The following is a 25,560-nucleotide window of genomic DNA, read 5'->3' as shown; positions in this document are numbered from 1 at the left end:
TTGTACATGTATTGTGTTTGAACTTGGTTGTTTGCCATTGACTTTATCTATAAAGCGGCGTGAAAGCCTATTTCCAAAAAGATCTAGTTCCCGCATCATGGCTTTATGTTTTTCCTTCTCCGACAATTCAAATGATAAAGCCCAATCACTCGAAGCCATGAGAGTAGCTACCGTGATCCAATCTTGCCCAAGATTGAATAAACCCACTACTTTCCTCCTCATAATCGAAACCATAGCTCACCAAGGCTGGGAAGTTGTATGAGAGTATGAGACCACCCTTTGGCCAGCCCGAACAAGACCACAAATGAGAGGAGAAGAGATAAACACAAACATAGGCAGATAGATGAGAGAAGATACAAACCCTAGCGAACGGAAAAGGCGACACCAACTATTACTTCTTTCGTCATTGTTCGGCTGAGCTTGAGTAACAGTGGGGGAGTTCCTATTTGACACCTTGACTGGTCCGCCCCATTGGTGCACGCCCATTCGCCCTGATGGTACTGTAGCGCAACCCCTTGGTCAGTCCAAACAAGACCGCGGATAGGAGGAGAAAAGATAAACTAAAATGTCGATAGAGCAACGAGAGAAGAGACAAACCCCAGAGAGAGGGAAAAGGCGACACCAAAGACTAATTTTTTTCGCTGTTGTTCGACTGAGCTTGTATTACAATTGGGGAGCTCCTATTTGACGCCTCGACTGGGCCGACCCATTGGTGTGCATGCCAGTTCACCCCGCAGGTATTGTAGCGCAACGAAAATTCACAAATAGTAGTGCACGCACAAGGAATCGAACTACAAACCTCTCACTGGTTAAGGATTGTCGCTAGCCAAAGTTTGAAATTTCAAAATTTGTTCATGTTGTTCAAAAAATGTTCGTTTTTTCAAACATTATTTGTCTTTTGAAAATGTGTTCATGATTTTCAAGAAATGTTCAAACAAATTTTGAACAACGCGAACAAAATTTGAAAATGCATGAACAATTTTTAAAAATTGTGATCATTTTCTTAGTTGTGATTCTTTTAAAAATCTGTTTTTTAAATTATGAGCAATTTTTACAATTCTAAACTAAATTATTGTTTTTTAAAATTACTCTTTTTGAAAAAGTGATCAAATTTTAAAAATACGAACGAGCGTCATATAGGAAATTTCCTTACAATTTTTTTGAGTTGGGCCTGCGATCCACTTTTTTTTGACGGGTGGGCCTGCGATCCACTTGGGCCTTGTCCCGTGTCTATCTGCTGTACATCGGCCCAGGTTTCCGCTAGGTCGGTTTTCTGGAAAGGAAACCGTCGAAGCTCCCAACGCAGGCACGCAGCCTTGATCCCCTCCTTCCTCCCCACCACCGCCACGGCCTCCTACTCCGACACGAACTCTGCTCAAGCCCGCTCCCATGGTTCCCGACATCGACAGGGACTCTTTGCCCGTTCCGCAAACCAAAGGCACCACCTATAGAAGGGACTCGAGTCCCTCGATCGAAATCCCAGATCAGAAGACCAGATCGCGGCGGCGCCACGACAGGTTGCCGGCCTGCAGTCCTCCTCACGGGACAAGCTGCGTTCGCGGTGCGCTCTCGCTGCCTGCCGGCTTCGACGGTGTGGGCCGGCGCGCCGCCCTTCCGCAGATCCGCAATCGAGTCGTGCGTCCGATCTGCCGCCTCTCCTCGACGTCCACGGCTCTGCGCTCTTCCGTGTTCTCTCCTAGCGCACGCTGTGGGGCGCTACGCCGCTATCTGGCGGCTCCTCATACAAGAGCGATGGACAAACTGAGCCCTGTAGGAAGCAATCGCATTAGCTCAGCGACGTCCATCGTTTCTCCTCGCTATGTTTCTTTGCACGCCTCATCTCCAAGCACGAAGCCACGAAGAGATGTAAGTTTCAGCACCATTGATCTGTTTTCTTGGTCATGACTTGATTCCTTCGTTTGATCTAAATAATCTGATTGCTGCATGTCATTGCCCTAAATTTCTTGATTACTGCATGCTGCTGGAGTTGCTGTGTATAGGTGGTGAACCATAATACATGTGTGTTATGCCTTCCACATGTTTGACGTAATGCCCAACTGAATTGCTCACACAAAATTGAACAGAAAGCAGCATGGCTTCCAGCTGTCAATCTTTGAGTTTCCATAAATTTTAAGCCCAATGTTCCTCTATGTCTCTGTTTCTTACCTCCTCACTCACCGAGCAGATCAAGAAGCAGCACCGAAGTCCCCCTGATGTTCCATCTTTTATATTGCAAATAGTCAAACTTAAATCTTTTTTACTGCATGTTTCGTAGTAGGACATCCATTTACGAAAAGGAAGGTAGCATACTTGTGGCTGCACAAACAATTCTATTGTTTACATCGAGCTTCGTTTTTTACTGCATGTTTCGTAGTAGGACATCTGTTTATGAAAGGGAAGAATGACAGAAAAAATATGTACTTGCTAGACTAAAAGATCTATGAAAAAATATTTCTCGAGTTTAACTCTTATCAATTTTACCTCGACAAAGAGGCAGATGATTAATTGTGCAACCAACATTTCATTTGCATGGTACTCGGCATCTGCACTGATGTGAATCCTACATCCCATCAATTGAGTTATTCCACGACAATCTATCTGTGACCTTAGAGTCCCTTGTTGCTATCTGAACTGTGTGCTTCTCTCTACCACAAGTGAAATCCACCTCGAATTGCCTATTTTTGGATTGCATTGATTCTCTGGTTGTAGACACAATCCAGTCTTCTACTAACGAAATATCGAAACAATATTAGTAACTCTGTTAATGCACGTAAATACAGATAACCAAAATATCTATCGGGACTACAATGACGACATGCCTGCAAACTTAATTCTTGAATTTGCATTAGAACTGAAGTTTAACCAAGAACATTACATCATTGCATTTCTTTACAGAATTAGCCCACTGCTGTGATACAATGCTAATTGTAGTAATTCTTACATTCAACTATGTTATAGAACTGAAGGTGCCTACACTCAATTTCTCCAAGATTTCTAAAGAAAGCAAAAATAAGAAAGTATTTGCCCTAAGATTTCTCCAAGAGATGCATACCAGGAGAAAAATTAATATATTGATGTAGATGACTTAAATATTCATGTAAAATGGATCAACTGCCATATAGGAGGGTCCAGGTACATGCTCATGTAAGGCGACGGATGGACGCGATAGTAACCCTAGCTGTGGCCACGCTCGCTCTTAATGAGAGGAAGAAGAAATCAAATCGGGGCTAGTGAGTTGATGAGGTAGGGAAGAGAGCTGGCGGGTCCACTCGTCGGCAAGTATTTGTTTGAGAGAGGAGGCGAAGAAGCGACACACGAACATGCGAATTGATGTACCATGACCTACCATCACAACCGTACTCCCCTTTAATAGTAAAGATAGTAGGAATAACAATAGTTTCTTCCTTCAGAGGTTCATGAGGCTCATGAGCTTGAGCTCATCAACAAGCGAAGGATTTCTATTGCTGGTTCTTTAAAGACATTGGCTAATATCCTTTATTGCTACTTCCAATCGGTACAATGATTGTTGGATTTGATGGATCTGTGAGTGGCCCTTTGACATATTGTAGTGTCATTATGCTGTACTTAGGTCTATGCTTAACAATTCTGCTCTTTTTCTAGGGTCCGGTCTTGGTACTATGTTGATAGCGAGGGTGCTTGGTTCAAGGGAAGCAGCTGGTTCTCTAGTTCTTTGTATGCTTATATGGTATCTTGGATGAGGGGTATGTTTTTTTATACCTCTATATGTTGCTTTGCTCACAGTTCATATTATCTTGAAGTTGCATCCCTTATGTTTGTGCTTTCCATTTCAGTTACAAATTCAACATTTCAGTTGAGGAAGCTACTGAGTTAGCACGGTGGGCTTTTATCACACAACATTCTGTGACATGACAAAGCTAATGGTGGCTGTGTTCGTGGTGGTATGCATTCTGTTTCTTAGTATCTATCCTGATATTTGTTTTGTTCACTCGATAAGCACGATACAACACACATGCAGATTTGTTAAACACCTCGCCGTTATATCTTTCTTTTGAAATCACATACATAATTGTTTATTTTAGTTTCATTTACTTCCTTAAGTTTTTGGCGAAGTTCAGAGATTTTCTCCCCATCATGTAATGCACACCCCTAGGTTGGGAATAGAGATTACCGTTGAGACGATGGTGATAAATTAAGCCACACCCTTCTATTTACGAACATACATTGTTGTAGAGTATAGAAGGTGTTGTAGAGTATAGACATGGCCACATGGGTCTAGACAAACCTACCTAAAATTTCTAAAATAATATAATTATAATGGTACATGTAAATTACATGTGTAGATTTTTTTTATATGGCTTTCATGTTAGTAGATTCTAAAAAATATGGTGTGATGTATAAAGAATAATGGTCAACGCTATGTTTTTCTTTGTGCTCGCTTTTTCCTTTTCCTTTTTTATTTTTTTGAACCTTTTCCAAATTTGTGAACAATTTCAATTCACATTTTTGAATTTGCTAAAAAATTGAATTACCGAATGTTTTCAAATTCGTGAATATTTTTTGAAAATTTTGAACCTTTTCCAATTGTTGAATAGTTTTTGAATATGTGAACATTTATCGAATACGTGAGCATTTTTGAAATTTGTGAAGAGTTTTTAGAATGCGTGAACAATTTTTTGAATTCGCCTTGAATTTTTTTGAATTTGTGAACATTTTTGGAACCACACTTGTCTTGAATATGAGAACATTTTTCGTATGCACGAACATTTTTGGATTTTGTGAACATTGTTTTAGAATCCACGAACATTTTTTGAATTCGTTGCAAACATTTAACAGTTTTTCGTATTCATTTCAATTCATGAACTTGTTTTGAATACGTGAACATTTTTGAATATGTGAACATTTTTGGAATTCACATTTTTTTAATCCGTCAACTTATTTTGAATACGTGAACATTTCTGGAATTGGCAAACATTTTTTGAATTTGCAAACATATTTTTTAAATTTGTGAACATTTATTTAATTCACAAACTTTTTTTTTCAAATTCGCCTTAGATATTAGTAGATTCTAAGTATATGGTGTGATGTATAAAGAATAATGGTCAATGCTATGTTTAGTGTTTGGGTCATTATTATTTGAAAGTAGGGTAAAAAGAAGATTATTATTTGGGCTTGATAGAGTATGATTATCTCACTAGGTTGTGTTTGCATCAAAGGCGTGTCCCACAATGGAGAAGAACACGCCAACCATTTTGGTAGTGGGCCTATAACTCATCTCAGCAATTCTGTTTAGGTCATCATCTCCTTTTCCTTATTTCTTTTTAGTCTCACTCCCAAACACTTCACGATCCGACAGAGGGAATGCCAGCAACCATGGTGGCATTGTCCCCTTTGGCCGTTCATGCCACTTGAGAGGATGAAGGCTCTAGGAACAACATCGTGTGAGAGGCATCGACGCTAGCGAGTTTGCACCATCCTGGCCACGACGACAATGCCACAAAGCATATAGTGGAGGGTAGAGTAGGGAAGTGGAACGACGGCACCGCAGGAGGAGGTGCACTCAAACGGGGGGCACTGCAGTCTGTTTCTTCTTCGAGGCAAGTGCCAAGCAGATAGACAAGACTCCCAACAAAATGTCGACAAAGCATCGGATCAAACAATGGGCCAACATCAATAGCAAGGAGGTGAACATTGAGCTCCATGGGAGTCTTAACAGTGCGCTCATCGGTAAGAGCAGTGTGAGTAACAAGATCCTGGATTATTATAATTGAGCAAGAAGGGACCTCAATCCCAAGAAAGTAGCAGAGGGCCAAGATAAGACATAAGAAACTACATACTAAGACATGCCTTCACAAAGAAATATACTCATAATCTACATCGATGATGGTCATGTCATCAACATATAGAAGAAGAGTCGTACCAAGAGCAGAAAGGAGGACAAACAACGTCGAATCATGAGCACTCGTTGAAAACCAGCAACAGCGACCATAGAGGTAAAATGCTCAAACCAGGCGCAAGGGGCTTGCTTAAAGCCATAGAGAGTGATGAAGATGACAAAGCATGTGGTAAGATGCAGAATACCCAGTGGTGGATGTATGTAAACCCCCTCACGCAACTCACCATTAAGAAAGGCATTCTTAGCATCAAGCCTAGACACAAACCAGTGGTGAACAAACCACAATAAGTAGTGCGCGAACAGTGGTCCCACGGTTTCCACGAGCAAAAGTCTCATCGTAATCAGGACCATGCTCCTGCTGAAAGCCATGACCCACAAGACGAGCTTTGTAAAGCTCAAGAGAACCATCAGAGTGAGTCCTTACCTTGTAGACCCACCAAGTGATGGGACGAACACGAGGAGGAACATAAACAATATCTCATGTGCCGATGCTCTCAAGAGCAACAGTCTGCTCTGCCATCACAAGTTGCCATTTGGTATGAAAAACATCACAATAAGAAGTTGGCTCAAGAACAACAACACCAACGTTGGAAGACGAAGGCGGTCAATAGGCCGAAGCGAACAAGGACGCAATCCATAAGTAGGCCGAGACGCAGAAGATGGGCACATCAGTAGATGCATCCACAACACGCACACAAACTGTATAGAAGTTAGGAAAAGTTGGAAGAATACAAGCTGGAATCATTGGGATAAACTCAAGTGATGGAAAAGGAAGCCACCGTTGATGAAGGTGTAGAATCATGTGATAAGCGAGGTGAGGAAATCATGGGAGATGATGACATTGGTTCTACAATAACCAGAGAAGTAGGAGCAGTACGACGACTGGACAAGGGCTCAATAGGAGTGGTAGGAGTGTCGGGAAAATTGTGGAAAGAGATATACTCCACTTAAAAGGCCGAAGAAGATGGACACAGGTAGAAGGGACGAGACTCGACAAAAGTCATATCCCGGGAAATAGGTATCCGACGACCAACATGATCCCAACAACTATATCCCTTATGCTCATCGTTGTATCCTAAGAAGACACACTCAACAGTCCGAAAAGTCAGTTTGATGCATTCACGAGGGGCGAGGCCATAGCAAACACAACCAAATAATTGAAGCACCGAATAAACGATCAAATAGACGCTCGAAAGGAGCGTCACCCTGTAGAGCAGTAGATTGGTGAAGGTTGATGATATAGATGGAAGTGGAGACAAACTCGGCCCAAAAGTGCGGGGTAAGAGAGGTTGTGACCATGAACGAACAAGCTGTCTCAAGATGGTGACGATCCTTGCACTCAGCCACGCCATTTATGAGCATGAGCACCAGGATAAGAGAATCAAAGTCTGCTCAGCAAGGATTCCATGCAACAACTTGCAGATATACTCTCCACCAGAGTCATCACAGAACACACGAATAGGCGTAGAGAACTGAGTGTGAACCATGACAACAAAAGGCTTATAGATAAGACCTCACTACGAGAAGAACTAAAGTATATCCAGGTGCGTAGAGAGAAGTCACTAGCAGAGGCAAAGGGAGATGGACCCTCGAGATCAGAGTGAACAAGGTCGAAAGGATGCCAAGACACTATCTTGCTATGAGTAGGTAATTGGACCACGGATTAGAGACATCGTCGAAGACGGATCCAAGAAGACCACGTCGAACTAATGATGAAAGATCACAAGTGACCCAAGGCGATGATGCCATTGACAATATAGTTGGTTCGCACTGGTGGCGATGGCGGCAGAGGGACTTGATCCAACATCCCATGTGCCTGTGCACTCTCTGTACCCTGCCGATTTGGCTTGGTGTTCTTTTCCTGCTTGCGGGTTGTGTGCCACACGCTTGATTAAGCACCCCAGGTTCTCCTATTTGTGCGCCCTTGGCCTCGACTTTAGGTAGCGCTTGTCGTCGGCTCGCCCCATTCATAATCCAGGTATGCGTCGACTGTCCGAGCTCCTGCTCACCATTGGTGGTGCTCGAGCGTGCGGTTATGGTGTCGCACAACAAGGGAACACGGGATGTGGGATTGAGACAGTGCTCATAGCAACCCGCAGTAAGGCAAAGGATTCCCATCCAGACTTGCAGGGAGCGGAGGTGCTCACAAATGTGGACGTTGGCTCCATAGGAGTCTCGACAATGCGCTCATCAGTAGGACAGTGGAGCAATGACGCTGCGGGAGGAGGTGCACTAGAACGGGGGCAATGTAATATGTTTCTTCTTTCCAGCGAGTGGCAGCGAGATAGACACGACTCCCAACAAGATGACGATAAAGTGTCGAGATCTGACAAAGGGTCACCATCGGTAGCACGGAGGTGAACATTAAGCTTCATGGGAGTCTCAATAGTGTGCTCATGAGTAAGAGCAGCAAGAGCAAGATCCTGGATTATTATTTTTGAGCAAGAAGGTACCTCAATCCCAAGAAAGTAGCGAGGAGGGCCAAGATCAAACACAAGAAACTCCTTACTCAGACATGCCTTCACAAAGGCAATATACTCAAGGTCTTTGTCGTTGATGATCATGTCATCAACATATAGAATAAAAAGTCCTACCAAGAGCAAAATGGAGGACAAACAATGTCAGATCATGACGACTAAAAACCAGCAACAACCATCACAGAGGCAAAACACTTGAACCAGGCGTGAGGGGCTTGCTTAAAGCCATAGAGAGAGCGATGAAGGCAACAAAGCATGTCATTAGGAGCAGAGTACCCAGGTGGTGGCTGCATTTAATCCTCCTCATGCAGCTCGCCATTAAGGAAGACATTCTTAACATCCAGCCGAGACAGACCCATGGCAAACATAGGCCAGAAAAGAAGGGTGTGAGAAGTGGTCATATGGTTTGCAGGAGCAAAAAGTCTCATTGTAATTAAGACTCGTAATCAGGACCATGCTCTTGTTGAAAGCCATGAGCCACAAGACGAGCTTTCTAATGCTCAAGAGAACCATCAGAGCGAGTCATAACATTGTGGACCCACCAAGTGATGGGACGAACACAAGGAGGAAGAGAAACAATATCCCACGTGCCGATGCGCTCAAGAGCAACAATATCCTCTTCCATCGCAAGGTGCCATTTGGTATGAACAACATCATGTTAAGAAGCCGGCTCAAGAACACCAGCACCAACGCTTGGAAGACCATGGTGGTCAACAGGCGGAAGTGGATGAGGAAGCAAATCATAAGTAGGCGGAGAGGAGAAGTGGCACATCATTAGATGCATTCACAACATGCGGGCGATGTATATAAAAGTGAGGGAAAGATGGAAGAATACGAGTAGGAATCATTGGGATAAACTCAGGTTACGTAGACAAGGAAGCCATAGTTGATGAAGGTGTAGAATCATGTGGTAAGCGAGGTGACGAAATCATAGGAGATGATGGCATTGGATCTGCAATAATTGGAGAAGCTGGAGCAGTACAATGAATGGATAAGGGATCAACTGGAGTGATAGGAGTGTCGGATTTTTTTTTAAAATATCATCCATTGAAAAGGTCGAGAAAGATGGACGCGAATAGAAGGGATGAGACTCATCAAAAGTCATATATCAAGAAATAGGCATCCAAGGACTAACATGATACCAACAACAATATACCTTATGCTCATGTTGTATCCTAAGAAGACACACTCAACGAACTGAGCAGTTAGTTTGGTGCGTTCACGTGGGGCAAGGACATATCAAACACAACCAAACAATTGAAGCACCGAATAATCAGGAAACGATCAAATAGACGCTCGAAAGGAGCGCCACCTTGCAGAGCAATGGATTGCTGAAGGTTGATGAGATAGATGGAAGTGGTGACAGACTCGACCCAGTAGTGCGGCAAAAGAGAGGCGGTAACCATCAATGGACAAGCTATCTCAAGAAGGTGACGATGCTTGTGCTCAGCCTATGCCATTCTAAGCATGAGCACCAGGATAAGGGAACCGAAGTCTGCTCAGGAAGGATTCCATGCAACAACTTGGAGATATATTCTCCACCAGAGTCACAGAACACACGAATAGGCGTAGAGAACGGAGTGTGAACCATGGCAACAAAAGGCTTTACCCAACTATGAGAAGAAATAAGGTATATCCAGGTGTGTCGAGTGAAGTCACTAGCGATGACCTTCTTTCGAGGCAAAGGAAGATGGACTCTCGACATCAGAGTGAACTTGGTTGAAAGGACGTGGAGACACTGTCTCACTATGAGTATAAGGAAACCGGACCTGTTTACCGGAACTGTTTACGATATGCTTTAGAGGCATCGTTGGAGACGGATGTAAGAAGGACATGTCGGAGTAAGGATGAGAGATCACAAGGGACCCAAGGCGATGATGCCACTGCTGAAAATAGCTGTTAGATATGGCAACAGAGGCAGAGACTGGTGGCGATGGCGGCGAGGGACTTGATCCAGCATCCCATGTGCTTGTGCACTCTCTGTACCCTGCCGATTTGGCTTGGTGTTCTTTTCCTGCTTGCGGGTTGTGTGCCACGCGCTTGATTAAGCACCCCAGGTTCTCCTATTGTGCGCCCTTGGCCTCGACTTTAGGTAGCGCCTGTCGTCGGCTTGCCCCGTTCATAATCCAGGTACGCGTCGACTGTCCGAGCTCCTGCTCACCATTGGTGGTGCTCGAGCGTGCGGTTATGGTGTCGCACAACAAGGGAACACGGGATGTGGGATTGAGACAGTGCTCTTAGCAACCCGCGGCAAGGCAAAGGATTCCCATCCAGACTTGCAGGGAGCGGAGGTGCTCACAAATGTGGACGTTGGCTCCATAGGAGTCTCAACAATGCGCTCATCAGTCGGACAATGGGGCGATGACGCTGCGGGAGGAGGTGCACTAGAATGGGGGCAATGTAATTTGTTTCTTCTTTCCGGAGAGTGGCAGCGAGATAGACAGGACTCCCAACAAGATGACGATAAAGTGTCAAGATCAGACAAAAGGGTCACCATCAGTAGCACGGAGGTGAACAGTGAGCTTCATTGGAGTCTCAACAGTGCGCATGAGTAAGAGCAACAAGAGCAAGATCCTAGATTATAATTTTTGAGCAATAAGATACCTCAATCCCAAGAAAGTAGCGAGGAGGGCCAAGATCAAACATAAGAAACTCCTTACTCAGACATGCCTTCACGAAGGCAATATACTCAAGTTCTTTATCATTGATGATCATGTCATCAACATATAGAAGGTCCTACCAAGAGCAGAAAGGAGGACAAACAATGTCAGATCATGAGGACTCGCTAAAAACCAGCAACAACCACCACCGAGGCAAAACACTCAAACCAGGCGCGAGGGGCTTGCTTAAAGCCATAGAGAGAGCGATGAAGGCAACAAAGCATGTCGTTAGGAGCACAATACCCAGGTGGTGGCTGCATTTAAGCCTCCTCATGCAGCTCACCGTTAAGAAAGACATTCTTAACATCCAGCCGAGACAGACCCATGGCAAACATAGGCCACAAAAGAAGTGCGTGAGAAGTGGTCATCTGGTTTGCAGGAGCAAAAGGTCACATCGTAATTAGGACTCATAATCCGGACCATGCTCTTTCTGAAAGCCACGAGCCACAAGAGGAGCTTTGTAATGCTCAAGAGAAACATCAGAGCAAGTCATAACATTGTGGACCCACCAAGTGATGGGACGGAACACAAGGAGGAAGAGGAACAATATCCCATGTGCCGATGCGCTCAAGAGCAACAATATCCTCTGCCATCGCAAGGTGCCATTTGGTATGAACAACATCACGATAAGAAGTCGGCTCAAGAACGCACCAGCACCAACGCTTGGAAGACCAAGGTGGTCAACAAGCAGAAGTGGATGAGGAAGCAAGTCATAAGTAGGCGGAGAGGGGAAGTGGCACATCATTAGATGCATTCACAACACGCGGACGATGTATATAAAAGTGAGGAAAAGATGGAAGAATGCGAGTAGGAATCATCGAGATAAACTTAGGTGATGGAGACAAGGAAGCCACAACTGATGAAGGTGTATAATCCTGTGATAAGCGAGGTGAGGAAATCATTAGAGGTGATGGCATTGGATCTGCAATAATTGGAGAAGCTGGAGCAGTACAATGAATGGGTAAGGGATCAACTGGAGTGATAGGAGTGCCGGGATTTAAAAGAAAAAGATATCCTCCACTAAAAAGGTCGAGAAAGAGTGACGCGAATAGAAGGGATAAGACTCATCAAAAGTCATATCTCAAGAAATAGGCATCCAACGACTAACATGATACCAACAACAATATCCCTTATGCTCATCGTTGTATCCTAAGAAGACACACTCAACGAACTGAGCAGTTAGTTTGGTGCGTTCACGTGGGGCAAGGACATATCAAACACAACCAAACAATTGAAGCACTGAATAATCAGGAAACGATCAAATAGACGCTCGAAAGGAGCGCCACCTTGCAGAGCAATGGATTGCTGAAGGTTGATGAGATAGATGGAAGTGGTGACAGACTCGACCCAGTAGTGCGGCAAAAGAGAGGCGGTAACCATCAATGGACAAGCTATCTCAAGAAGGTGACGATGCTTGCGCTCAGCCTATGCCATTCTAAGCATGAGCACCAGGATAAGGGAACCGAAGTCTGCTCAGGAAGGATTCCATGCAACAACTTGGAGATATATTCTCCACCAGAGTCACAGAACACACGAATAGGCGTAGAGAACGGAGTGTGAACCATGGCAACAAAAGGCTTTACCCAACTATGAGAAGAAATAAGGTATATCCAGGTGTGTCGAGTGAAGTCACTAGCGATGACCTTCTTTCGAGGCAAAGGAAGATGGACTCTCGACATCAGAGTGAACTTGGTTGAAAGGACGTTGAGACACTGTCTCACTATGAGTATAAGGAAACCGGACCTGTTTACCGGAACTGTTTACGATATGCTTTAGAGGCATCGTTGGAGACGGATGTAAGAAGGACATGTCGGAGTAAGGATGAGAGATCACAAGGGACCCAAGGCGATGATGCCACTGCTGAAAATAGCTGTTAGATATGGCAACAGAGGCAGAGACTGGTGGCGATGGCGGCGAGGGACTTGATCCAGCATCCCATGTGCTTGTGCACTCTCTGTACCCTGCCGATTTGGCTTGGTGTTCTTTTCCTGCTTGCGGGTTGTGTGCCACGCGCTTGATTAAGCACCCCAGGTTCTCCTATTGTGCGCCCTTGGCCTCGACTTTAGGTAGCGCCTGTCGTCGGCTTGCCCCGTTCATAATCCAGGTACGCGTCGACTGTCCGAGCTCCTGCTCACCATTGGTGGTGCTCGAGCGTGCGGTTATGGTGTCGCACAACAAGGGAACACGGGATGTGGGATTGAGACAATGCTCTTAGCAACCCGCGGCAAGGCAAAGGATTCCCATCCAGACTTGCAGGGAGCGGAGGTGCTCACAAATGTGGACGTTGGCTCCATAGGAGTCTCAACAATGCGCTCATCAGTCGGACAATGGGGCGATGATGCTGCGGGAGGAGGTGCACTAGAATGGGGGCAATGTAATCTGTTTCTTCTTTCCGGAGAGTGGCAGCGAGATAGACAGGACTCCCAACAAGATGACGATAAAGTGTCTAAGATCAGACAAAAGGGTCACCATTAGTAGCACGGAGGTGAACAATGAGCTTCATTGGAGTCTCAACAATGTGCTCATGAGTAAGAGCAACAAGAGCAAGATCCTACATTATAATTTTTGAGCAATAAGATACCTCAATCCCAAGAAAGTAGCGAGGAGGGCCAAGATCAAACATAAGAAACTCCTTACTTAGACATGCCTTCACAAAGGCAATATACTCAAGGTCTTTCTCATTGATGATCATGTCATCAACATATAGAAGGTCCTACCAAGAGCAGAAAGGAGGACAAACAATGTTAGATCATGAGGACTCGCTAAAAACCAGCAACAACCATCACCGAGGCAAAACACTCAAACCAGGCGCGCGGGGCTTGCTTAAAGCCATAGAGAGAGCGATGAAGGCAACAAAGCATGTCGTTAGGAGCAGAATACCCAGGTGGTGGCTGCATTTAAGCCTCCTCATGCAGCTCACCGTTAAGAAACACATTCTTAACATCCAGCCGAGACAGACCCGTGGCAAAGGCCACAAAAGAAGTGCGTGAGAAGTGGTCATCTGGTTTGCAGGAGCAAAAAGTCACATTGTAATTAGGACTCATAATCAGGACCATGCTCTTGCTGAAAGCCACAAGCCACAAGACGAGCTTTGTAATGCTCAAGAGAAACATCAGAGCGAGTCATAACATTGTGGACCCACCAAGTGATGGGACGAACACAAGGAGGAAGAGGAACAATATCCCACGTGCCGATGCGCTCAAGAGCAACAATATCCTCTGCCATCGCAAGGTGCCATTTGGTATGAACAACATCATGATAAGAAGTCGGCTCAAGAACGCACCAGCACCAACGCTTGGAAGACCAAGGTGGTCAACAAGCGGAAGTGGATGAGGAAGCAAGTCATAAGTAGGCGGAGAGGGGAAGTGGCACATCATTAGATGCATTCACAACACGCGGACGATGTATATAAAAGTGAGGAAAAGATGGAAGAATGCGAGTAGGAATCATCGAGATAAACTCAGGTGATGGAGACAAGGAAGCCACAACTGATGAAGGTGTATAATCCTGTGATAAGCGAGGTGAGGAAATCATTAGAGATGATGGCATTGGATCTGCAATAATTGGAGAAGCTGGAGCAGTACAACGAATGGATAAGGGATCAACTGGAGTGATAGGAGTGTCGGGATTTAAAAGAGAAAGATATCCTCCAGTAAAAAGGTCGAGAAAGAGTGACGCAAATAGAAGGGATGAGACTCATCAAAAGTCGTATCTCAAGAAATAGGCATCCAACGACTAACATGATACCAACAACAATATCCCTTATGCTCATCGTTGTATCCTAAGAAGACACAGTTAACGAACTGAGCAGTTAGTTTGGTGCGTTCACGTGGGGCAAGAAGGACATACCAAACACAACCAAACAATTGAAGCGCTGAATAATCAGCAAACGATCAAATAGACGCTCGAAAGGAGCGCCACCTTGCAGAGCAATGAAATGCTGAAGGTTGATGAGATAGATGGAAGTGGTGACAGACTCGGCCCATTAGTGCGGCGAAAGAGAGGCGGTAACCATCAATGGACAAGCTATCTCAAGAAGGTGTGCTTGTGCTCAACCTATGCCATTCTGAGCATGAGCACCAGGATAAGGGAACCGAAGTCTGCTCAGGAAGGATTCCATGCAACAACTTGGAGATATATTCTCCACCAAAGTCGCAGAACACATGAATAGGCGTAGAGAACGGAGTGTGAACCATGGCAACAAAAGGCTTTACCAAACTACGAGAAGAAATAAGGTATATCCAGGTGTGTCGAGAGAAGTCACTAGCGATGACCTTCTTTTGAGGCAAAGGAAGATGGACTCTCGACATCAGAGTGAACATGGTTGAAAGGACGCTGAGGCATTGTCTCACTGTGAGTATAAGGAAACCGGACCTGTTTACTGGAAATGTTTACGATATGCTTTGGAGGCATCGTTGGAGACGGATGTAAGAAGGACATGTCGGAGTAAGGCTGAGAGATCACAAGGGACCCAAGGCGATGATGCCACTGCTGAAAATAGCTGTTAGACATGACAACAGAGGCAGAGACTGGTGGCGAAGGCGGCGAGGGACTTGATCCAGCATCCCATGTGCTTGTGCACTCTCTATACCCTGCCGATTTGGCTTGGTGTTCTTTTCCTGCTTGCGGGTTGTGTGCCACGCGCTTGATTAAGCACCCCAGGTTCTCCTATTGTGCGCCCTTGGCCTCGACTTTAGGTAGCGCTTGTTGTCGGCTTGCCCCGTTCATAATCCAGGTACGCGTCGACTATCCGAGCTCCTGCTCACCATTGGTGGTGCTCGAGCGTGCGGTTATGGTGTCGCACAACAAGGGAACATGGGATGTGGGATTGAGACAGTGCTCATAGCAACCCGCGGGAAGGCAAAGGATTCCCATCCAGACTTGCAGGGAGCGGAGGTGCTCACAAATGTGGACCTTGGTCCATAGGAGTATCAACAATGCGCTCATCAGTAAGAGCAACATGAGCAAGAAAATTTTGGATATACTTCTCCAGGAAATACAGAACAATCTCAAGGAAGTAGTGAAGAGGACCAAGATCAAACATACGAATTCAATATGACGAGCCTTCACAAAGTTAATGTACTTAAGAGTCGTCATCGGTGATGATCGCCGACCACGAGTTGAATGGTGGACCGAAAGTGCAGGATCATGAGCACTCGCCAAAAACCAGCCGCAATCACCACTGAGACAAGTCGCTCAAACCAGGAAGGGGGGGTTGCTTAGGGCCATATAGACAGCGAAGAAGGTGACAAACCATGGCATTAAGAGAACCCAGGTGGTGGGTACATGGTAGACATTCTTGACATCAAGCTGAGAGACACACTAGTGGCGAATAGAAGCCACATTGAGAAGTGGGCGAAGAGTGGTCGTGTGGACCATATATATAGGAGCAAATATCTCATCGTAGTCATGACCATGTTCTCACCACTAAACGAACCTTGTAAACCCACTTACAAGTGTTGAGATGAGCACGTGGAGGAATGGAAATGAAATTCCACGTGTCGATGCGAGCGAGAGCATGAATCTTCGATGCCATCACATCGAGCCATTTGGGATGAACAACCTCACGATAAGAAGTCATCTCAGGAAGAGCTGCACAGTAACCACAACGGTCAATAGGCAGAGGCGGGTGAGCTCAGAAGCCATTAGTAGGCTGAGCTCGAGGCGATGCGTTGACAACAAAAGAAGATATAATAGTCGAGGGAGATGGCTCATCAAAGGAATCCACAACACGCGGACCACGAGTGTAGTAAAGTCGAGGAACATGAGCAAAAGAAGGAACATGAAAAGTCAAGGTGCTAAGAGTGCCATTACTATCTACTGGGAGGGAAGTACCATCGACAGTAAGAACATGAACATGAGAATATGGAGGTGGAATGGAGGACAAATTGGAAGAATTGTAAGTCGTATGACCAAGGATACATGGAGGTGTATTTGATATTGTAAAAAATTAGTCTCTCGGTACCATTGGAGTAAGTAGCAAAACCTTGAAAACCTGTCGATGGAGAACCAAAACAAGCAGCTACCAGACACTAGCGTCGTATAATCTCTAGCGTTGTCAGGGGCTCAATTCAAGAGGTCGACGGAGAAGTATCACGAGATGAAGAGCAGTTTTCCACAAGCGATTGGGGATTGGGGATGGTTCCAATCGGGTTTTTTGTGTTTGTTTTTCCTTTTTAATTTTGTTGAACCTTTTCAAATTTGTGAACAATTTTCTATTTGTGAACTTATTTAAAATTCTAATTTTTGAATTGCTTAAAGATGATTTCCTGAATGTTGTTCAAATTCATGATTTTTGATTTTTTAACTTTCCTATTTGTGAAGATTTTTGAACATGTGAACATTTTTCGAATACGTGAAAGTTTTTGGAATTTGCGAACAATTTTTGAATCCATTAACATTTTTGGAGTTCATAGATGTCTTGAATCCGTAAACATTTTTTGAACACATGAACTTTTTGGAGTTTGTGAAATTGTTTTAGAATCCACGTACATTTAATTCAACGTGAACATTTTATGAATTCATGATATTCTTCGACATGTGAACAATTTTTCGTATTCATGTACATTTTTTTGATTCATGAACTTGTTTTGAATACTTGAACATTTTCCAATATGTGACCAATTTTTGAATGCGTGAACATTTTTGGAATTGACAAATTTTTCTGGAATTCGTGAACAATTTTTTTATTTGTGAAATATGTTTTGAACACCTGAACATTTTTTGAATTTGTGAACATTTTTTGAATTCGCAAACATATATTTTGAATTTGTGAACATTTATTTAATTCGCAAACATATTTTTTGAATTTGTGAAGATTTATTGAATTTATAAACTATTTTTAAAAATTTCCTTGCATGTTAGTACTCCCTATGTAATAAGAAATATAAAAGCGTTTAGATCACTGTGTGATGTATGAAGAATTATGGTCAATGTTATGTTAAGTGTTTGGGTCAAATTATTATTAGAAAGTTGGGGTTGAAGTTTGCCAAAAAAAGATTATCATTTGGGCTTGATAGAGTATGACTATGTCCCACTCGGACCTGTTTGTCTGGCCCACTTTGGAGAAGAATACACCAACCATTTTGGTAGCGGGCCTATAATATATCTCAGCAATTCAGTTTAGGCCTCATTCTCCTAATACGCTAGTCATCATCTCCTTTCCCGTATTTCTCTTAGTCTCACTCCCAATCACTTCACGATCCGAAAGAGGCAAAAGGCTCAAACCAAGCGCGAGGGGCTTGCTTAAAGCCATAGAGAGAGCGATGAAGGCAACAAAGCATGTCGTCAGGAGCAGAATACCCAGGTGGTGGCTGCATGTGTAAACCTCCTCAAGCCGCTCACCATTAAGAAAGGCATTCTTAACATCAAGCCGAGACAGACCAATGGCGAACAGGGGCCACAAAAGAAGTGTGCGAGAAGTGGTCATATGGGTTGTAGGAGAAAAAGTCTCATCGTAATCAGGACTTGTAATCATAACCATGCTCTTGCTAAAAGGCGTGAGCCATAAAACGAGCTTTGTTACGCTCAAGAGAACCATCAGAGCGAGTCTTAAACCTACCAAGTGATGGGACGAAAACGAGGAGGAAGAGAAACAATATCCCACATGCCGATGCACTCAAAGACCAACAATCTCCTCTGCCATGGCAAGGTGCCATTTGGTATGAACATCACGGTAAGAAGTCGGCTCAAGAACAGCAGCACCAACGCTTGGAAGACTAAGGCGATCAACATGCCGAAGCGGAGGAGGAAGCTAGCCATAATTAGGCTGAGATGAGGAAGATGGCACATCTATAGACGCATCCACAACACGTGGATGACGTGTATAAAAGTGAGGAAACGATGGAAGAATACGAGCAGGAATCATCAGGATAAACTTAGGTGATAGAGACAAGGAAGCCATCGGTGATGAAGGTGTAGAATCATGTGATAAGTAAGGTAAAAAAAAGAGATCCTCCACTGAAAAGGTCAAGGAAGATGGACACGGGTAGAAGGAAGAGACTCATCAAAAGTCATATCCCGAGAAACATGCATCCAATGACCAACATGACCCCAACAACGATATCCCTTATGCCCATCGTTGTATTCTAAGAATACACACTCAACAGACTGAGCAGTCAGTTTTGTGCATTCACGTGGGGCAAGAAGGACATAGCAAACATAACAAGACGATTGAAATGCCAAATAATCAGGAAACAATCAAATAGACGCTTGAAAGGAGCGCCACCCTACAGAGTAGTGGATTACTGAAGGTTGATGAGATAGATGGAAGTGGAGACATATTCGGCCCAAAAGTGCGGCCGAAGAGAGGTAGTGACTATCAGCGGATAGTGCCACCATTATGAGCATGAGCACCAAGACAAGAGAACTAAGGAAGATTACCCTGCTCAGCAAGGACTACACGTAACAACTTGGAGATATATTGTCCGACAGAGTCAGCATTGAACACACGAATAAGGGTAAAGAACTAAGTGTGAACGATGGCACAAAATGCTTATATATCTAGATAAAACCTCACTACGGGAAGAAATAAAGTATATCAATGTGTGCCAAGAGAAATCATCTATAAATATTGTCCAGCAGAGTCAGCATAGAACACATGAATAGGCGTAGAGAACCGAGTGTGAACCATGACAACAAAACACTTATATATAGATAAGACCTCACTGTGTAATGAGGGTCGGGCCGGCGAAATCAGAGTCCATGTGCGAAACTCTAAAATAGGCCCTACCTCATCCTCACTATAGAAAATTAAAACAGTTGTAGTGTATATATCATCATGTCTTACATAGCAAGGAATATATTCAAGAATCATACCTATTCGAAGCTTGGTTGCATAGTCTTTACTTGAATAACATTATTCTTTTAGTGTTCTTTGAAATGAAATATTCAATTATATCCTCGTAATCAATGTTCTCCAACACTTCACTCTCAAGTGCTATTGTGGCCAAATCAGTAAGCCTTTGTTATGTCATTGTAGTACGCATATAGGAATTCAATAGCTTCAGTTTTGAAAAACTTCTTTTCGTTGATGCAACAGCCACAGGAATGGTCAATAGAATTTTGTATGCAATACTTGCATTGGGAAAACAATCATGTCACTTTTAAAACTTCAGATTTTCAACTCGCCCCATATCATCCTTTGGAATGAAATCTTTAAGTAACCTCAACCCCACATACAGTTCATTGGCATCAATGTCAGATTTGCCATCTTTTTTAAGGGCATCCTCGAGATTATCACAAGAAGATTTCAAACTCTCATCATCCAATGACTGCAATGATTTGGAAGTAAATTAGAAACCAATATATTTCTGGTAACCCTCATATTGTTCAAATCTGCTTGTAAGTGACATAATTGCTTGATCAACAATAGTTGTAAAATAATCAATTCTAAATTATTTCTTTGCAGACTGTCTTGCAACATCTGTGTCATCTAGGTTCTCATCAAAATATCTCTTTCTTTTCATTTCTCGTTTTTTACTAAATGTTGTACCAATATCCATATCAAGTGCAATTTTTTTTGGCTATCTCCAATGCTTCTAAAAAGCCACTTTCTCTATACCCCTCGAAAAAAGTAATCAACCTTTTCACTTTCTCAATAGTAACATGTATAAGCATATGTTATAGTTGTAGATAGCCAAAGGAATTACATAACAATCAATAGAAAAATATTGGGTACCTGAAGTAGAGCCTCCCGAATGTATGCACATTGAAATCTGATAGCTTTAACACTGTCTACACGACTCTCCCAACATGTAGCTAATACTAACTTGAGTGTCACTCCTACCTATGTTATCTTTTAGAATCTTCCATTTCTTAGTAAAAATTGCTAAAGTTATATAAATGTGTTGGATGATATCACAAAGTGTTAAATTAAGGCTATGGCAGCCACAGGTAGAATAGATAGCTCTAGGATTTACATTCAGAAGTCTCCTTTGTACCCCATGATGCTTTCCTTCATATATGAGATTCCCTGGTGCAATCTCCGGTGCTCCTTTTTATTCTCAAGTTGTCCTTGAGCATCTTTATCAATAGTTTGATGCTTCTGCAATCTACTACCTTCCGGTTTATAAGGCTTGCGCGTATCCCTAGATCTATTATTGGCCAACATAAGTTGAATTGAAGTTTCTGAATGTAAATCCTAGTCTAAAAATTATACCACCAGAAAGTATACGATTTGAAGTTTCTAATGATATAGTATTTTTTATGATATATAACTTGTATTACATTGGTCCATTTGTCAACATAGAGATACGCGCAAGCCTTATTAACCGGATAGGAGGTAGCAATACGCAGCTCATACCAAGTGGTCATATTCAAAACATGATCTGCACTTGTCTCATGCTCTTTAAGTCTACTGCCAACATGTATCCAATCATCACACTCCTCATTCGCCAACTGACCTTGCCTATGCCCTTTTGTAAATAGTCTACAACCAAAGCAAAATACTCTATTGAGATCCTTAGAATAGTCAAGCCAATCTCTATCGCGATGCTCCCCTTTTGACAGAATTCTAGTATAGAATAGTGCAAAAAACCTTCTAGAATATCTATCCTTGGGACCTTTCTGAAATTGTGAGTCTCTTTTAGGGCCCTTTTGTGCTAAAATGTCAATCTGCTTAGGATCAAGAGAACCCCAGTTTCTTGGATCAAATATATCAACATGAAATGAACAACCGACATCCGCAACAGGTGAAGTATTTGCGTTAACATCAATACTAGTTGTCCCGATGTCATCACCATTATTATCCATATCAATGTTTGTGTTACCAATAAGATCTTCATCAACCTCATCATTAGTTTCTTTCTCTGCTTGTTCATCTCTATCAAGGTTAACATTATTTTCAACTGTGAGGCCTTGATCCTGTGATTGATTATTAGAGGACATATGTGGTTCTTTTGCAACAAAGTTATCCATAGCTCCTTTCTGTAATCAAGCTAACTTCTTTGTTTTTTATTTTTTCAAACGCTTTTGGTAACTTGATTCATGTTTTCTATTCTGAGAAGACATGACTTGGACCTTGAGACATGTATAGAAAAGATGAAAATAACAGAATTAACAAGCTATTGGCATAAATTAAAATTGCTAGATGGAATGCAATCTGCGGAACTCACAGACTAATGGCCGACAATTGATAGAAGCGTCACGTGCTGAATCCTATGGGGATAGACTGATGGAGGATCGCCGAGCGACAAGCGTCATACTGGAAAAAGAGGAGAGACGAACAGACAAGAGATGAGGGCAGGAGGCGGTGCCAGAGAGGACTCGTCCACTCGACCTGGTTTCCTCGATGGCTCGATGCCTTGATCGCTCGACGCCTGGGTTCCATGCCAGACTCTGTGGCCTAGACGGCTGGACGTGCTAGTGCTAGTGAGGTGGCTTATGGGCCCATGCTGGGTTCCGAGTAGCAGGCTTGCTGGCTGCTGCTTGCTATGGGCTGCCTTGTGCTAGGAATTTCAGGGCCCTTGGCAATTGGGGGCCCTGTTCCGTCGCACGGGCTACACGCCCATGGGCCCAAGCCTGGAAGAAATAAAGTATATATCCATGTGTGTTAAGAGAAATCATCTATAAAGGTAATACACTAGCGATGACCTCCTTCCAAGCCAAAGGGAGATGGACCCCATACATAAGACTGAACAAGGTTGAAAGGACGCTTGCTCGTGCTCCCGCTCGCCGATGGTGGCGCCCGAGTGTGCGGTGAGGGGGTTGCCCAACAGGGGAACAAAAGATGTGGCATCGAGGCAGTGCACATAGCAACCCACAACCAAGCAACGGATGCTCAGCCGGACTGGTAGGGAGCGGAGGTGGATACAAAGGTGAACGTTGAGCTTCATAGGAGTCTTAATAGTGTGCTCATCAGCGCGAGCAAGAAGATGCTGGACTTCTCTTGGGAAATAAAGAAGCCATTAAAGGTAGAAGAAACCTCAATCTCAAGAAAGTAGCGAAGAGGACCAAGATCAGACATAAGAAACTCACTATGACGAGCCTTCACAAAGGCAATGTACTTAAAATCATCGTCGGTGATGATCGTCATATGGTAGAAGAGTTCGCCCATGAGTTGAAAGGTAGACAAAAAGTGCACGATCATGACCACTCGCTGAAAAAACGCAATCACTATAGAGAGGAAACACTCAGACCAGGCACGAGGGGTTTGCTTAAGGCCATAAGAGAGCGACGAAGACGACAAACCATGTCATCAGAAAGAGAATACCCAACATGTGGCCACATATAGACCTCCTCGTGCAACTCAACACTAAGAAAGGCATTCTTGACACCAACCTGAGAGATAGACCAACGGTGAACAGAAGCCACAACGAAAAGTATGCGAAGAGGGGTCATGTGGGCCATAGGAGCAAATGTCTCATCGTAGTCATGACCATGTTCCCATCACTAGACGAGCTTTGTAATGCTCAAGAGAATCATGAGAGTATTAACCTTGTAGACCCACTTACAAGTGATGAGACGAGCACGAGGAGGAAGGGAAATGAGATCCCACACGCCGATGCACACAAGAGCATCAATCTCTGATCCCACATGCTGCCATTCGGGATGAGCAACAATGTCACAATAAGTCGTCTCGAGAAGAGCGGCGCTAGAATAACCATAGCGGTCAATAGGCGGAAGCGGGCGAGCTCGGAAGCCATAAGTAGGCTAAGTTGGAGGCAGTGTGTTGCCAACATAAGAAGACAGTAGTCGAGGGAGATCGCTCATTAGAAGAATTCACAACACGCGGACGACCAGTGTAGTAAGAAGATGAGGGGAAATCAACAGGGAAGCCTCAGGTAATAAACAAGGTGGGGAAGCCGCAGGTGATGATGGTGTGGGGTCTACAATGGTAGTATGGGAAGACATGGTGGGATGGGTGGACGAGGGCAACTCTTGAATGATAGGTGTATTGGAAAAAGTGAGGAAATAAATATCCTCAATGGGGGAGGTCAAAGGAGTGGATGGTCGTGGATATAAAGGACGAGAATCATCAAAAGTCACATCCTAAGAAATGTGCATCCGACGGCTGACAGGATCCCAACACCGATAGCCCTTACTCATCAATGTAACCTAAGAAGACACGTTCAACAGACTGCATAGTTAGTTTGGTGCATTTACGAGGGGGGGGGGAGAAGAATGTAGCAAATGCAACTGAAGACGCTCGAGAAGAATGTCTGCCTGTAGAGCAAATGAAGGATTAATGTTGATGAGATAGGTAGAAGTAGAAACTACCTCAACCCAAAAGTGAGGTGGAAGAGAGGCGACGATCATCAACGCAAGAACCGCCTTAAGAAGGTGACGCTGGTTGCGCTCAGCAACACCATTCTGAGCATGAGCACTAGGACAACTTGCTCAAAGGAATCCGCCCAGCAAATGAGAGATATACCTAAGGATCCCGAAGCCGCTGAGTTCCACATGGAGCATACCTTGCTCCAGGCCACCATGCATTGCTCGTCATTGATCATGTTGGTCCCACTCTAAAGGAAAATGCGAATGTACTTCTCGATCGCCACAAGTTACCACGGAGGTAGTTGCATGGTGATGGCTTGATAAACTAGGATGGAGAGAAGCACTAATTTGACAAGCATGAGCCAACCTCCCATGTTTAGTAGATTCTCAATCCAAGTGGGGATGCAGTTGAGAACTTTGTCTAGAAGAGCTACAGGTGGACCGTGTGAATCTTGCATGACAAGGGGACGCTGAGGTAGATGCATGGGAGTGCTGGGAAAGCACACGCTAAGCTTAGCTTAATCACTTGAATCTCGGCGATGCTCTCCAAAGGGAGTTGGTAAAACAACTCTACCAGGGATGGCGCAACCCATGATGGACGAGTAGTCTGCCAGCGTCTACTCCTTATCCTCACGGGTCAAGGCGACAATACTGTCATGGGTAATGGCAACCATGTGATTTGTGCAGTGGCAATGGCACGCATGGATGTAGAAGTAGCACGTGTTTGCGTCTCCCTTGGCTAGCTAGTGGACGCGGAGGGCTGGCGGGCGATGATGCACTTGAGGGAGGCCAAACCAAGCAACTCAAGCTTCAACTCTTTACGCACATTAAGCTCCTTTTGGGACAATTGTCAAGACTCTTGCACTGCGTTGAGCTGGAAAATGATTTTCTAGGCCATGAGCTGTTGTAGCTTGATGCTGCCAATATGCCGGTCGCTCCACGGCTGCAATGTGTTGTCCGTATGCTTCAGCAAGACACCCAAACGCTAGAGTGGGCGAAGGTGCGACGACACATGCTAGGCATCAGCAACCACCTGGTGGAAGCCATCAAAATCCAGCCAGAGATTCTTGAAGTGTGACTGGTGAGCCCTAGGCGTTAAAAGCGTGGTGTACAAGTTAATCTAATGCCATGGAGGATTCTGCCCAGAAAAGCAACTAGGATGTCATTATCCCCAATTCGTCAAACAGAACAAGCGGTCCGGCTGCACCAACGTTGGTGACTGTCGCTCGTTGCTTCAACTGTAGCGCCGCCCGATGAGGTTGATCTCGCAAAGCCCAAGGTCATCAAGGAACGGTGAAATCTACCCATCTATCTTTTTCTAGGTTAGCGTTCT

The 25,560-nt window shown here is 44.1% G+C and overlaps 1 long non-coding RNA gene across 3 annotated transcripts in view; it reads left to right on the top strand.

The window, feature by feature from the left end:
* Positions 1-1,317: 1,317 nt before the first annotated feature.
* LOC119348713 overlaps positions 1,318-25,560 on the top strand; it is a 30,529-nt gene continuing 6,286 nt past the window's right edge. For all 3 annotated transcript variants that reach the window (XR_005169087.1, XR_005169088.1, XR_005169086.1), the window contains exons 1-3: positions 1,318-1,866; positions 3,622-3,722; positions 3,813-3,920. This is a non-coding gene — a long non-coding RNA (uncharacterized LOC119348713). The remainder of the gene's footprint in view (positions 1,867-3,621; positions 3,723-3,812; positions 3,921-25,560) is intronic.

This window comes from Triticum dicoccoides, chromosome 1B (genome assembly GCF_002162155.2).
Source record: "Triticum dicoccoides isolate Atlit2015 ecotype Zavitan chromosome 1B, WEW_v2.0, whole genome shotgun sequence".
Classification (NCBI taxonomy): Eukaryota; Viridiplantae; Streptophyta; class Magnoliopsida; order Poales; family Poaceae; genus Triticum; species Triticum dicoccoides.
The sequence above is the reverse complement of the archived record's forward strand: the minus strand, read 5'-3'. Positions and strand labels throughout refer to the sequence as shown.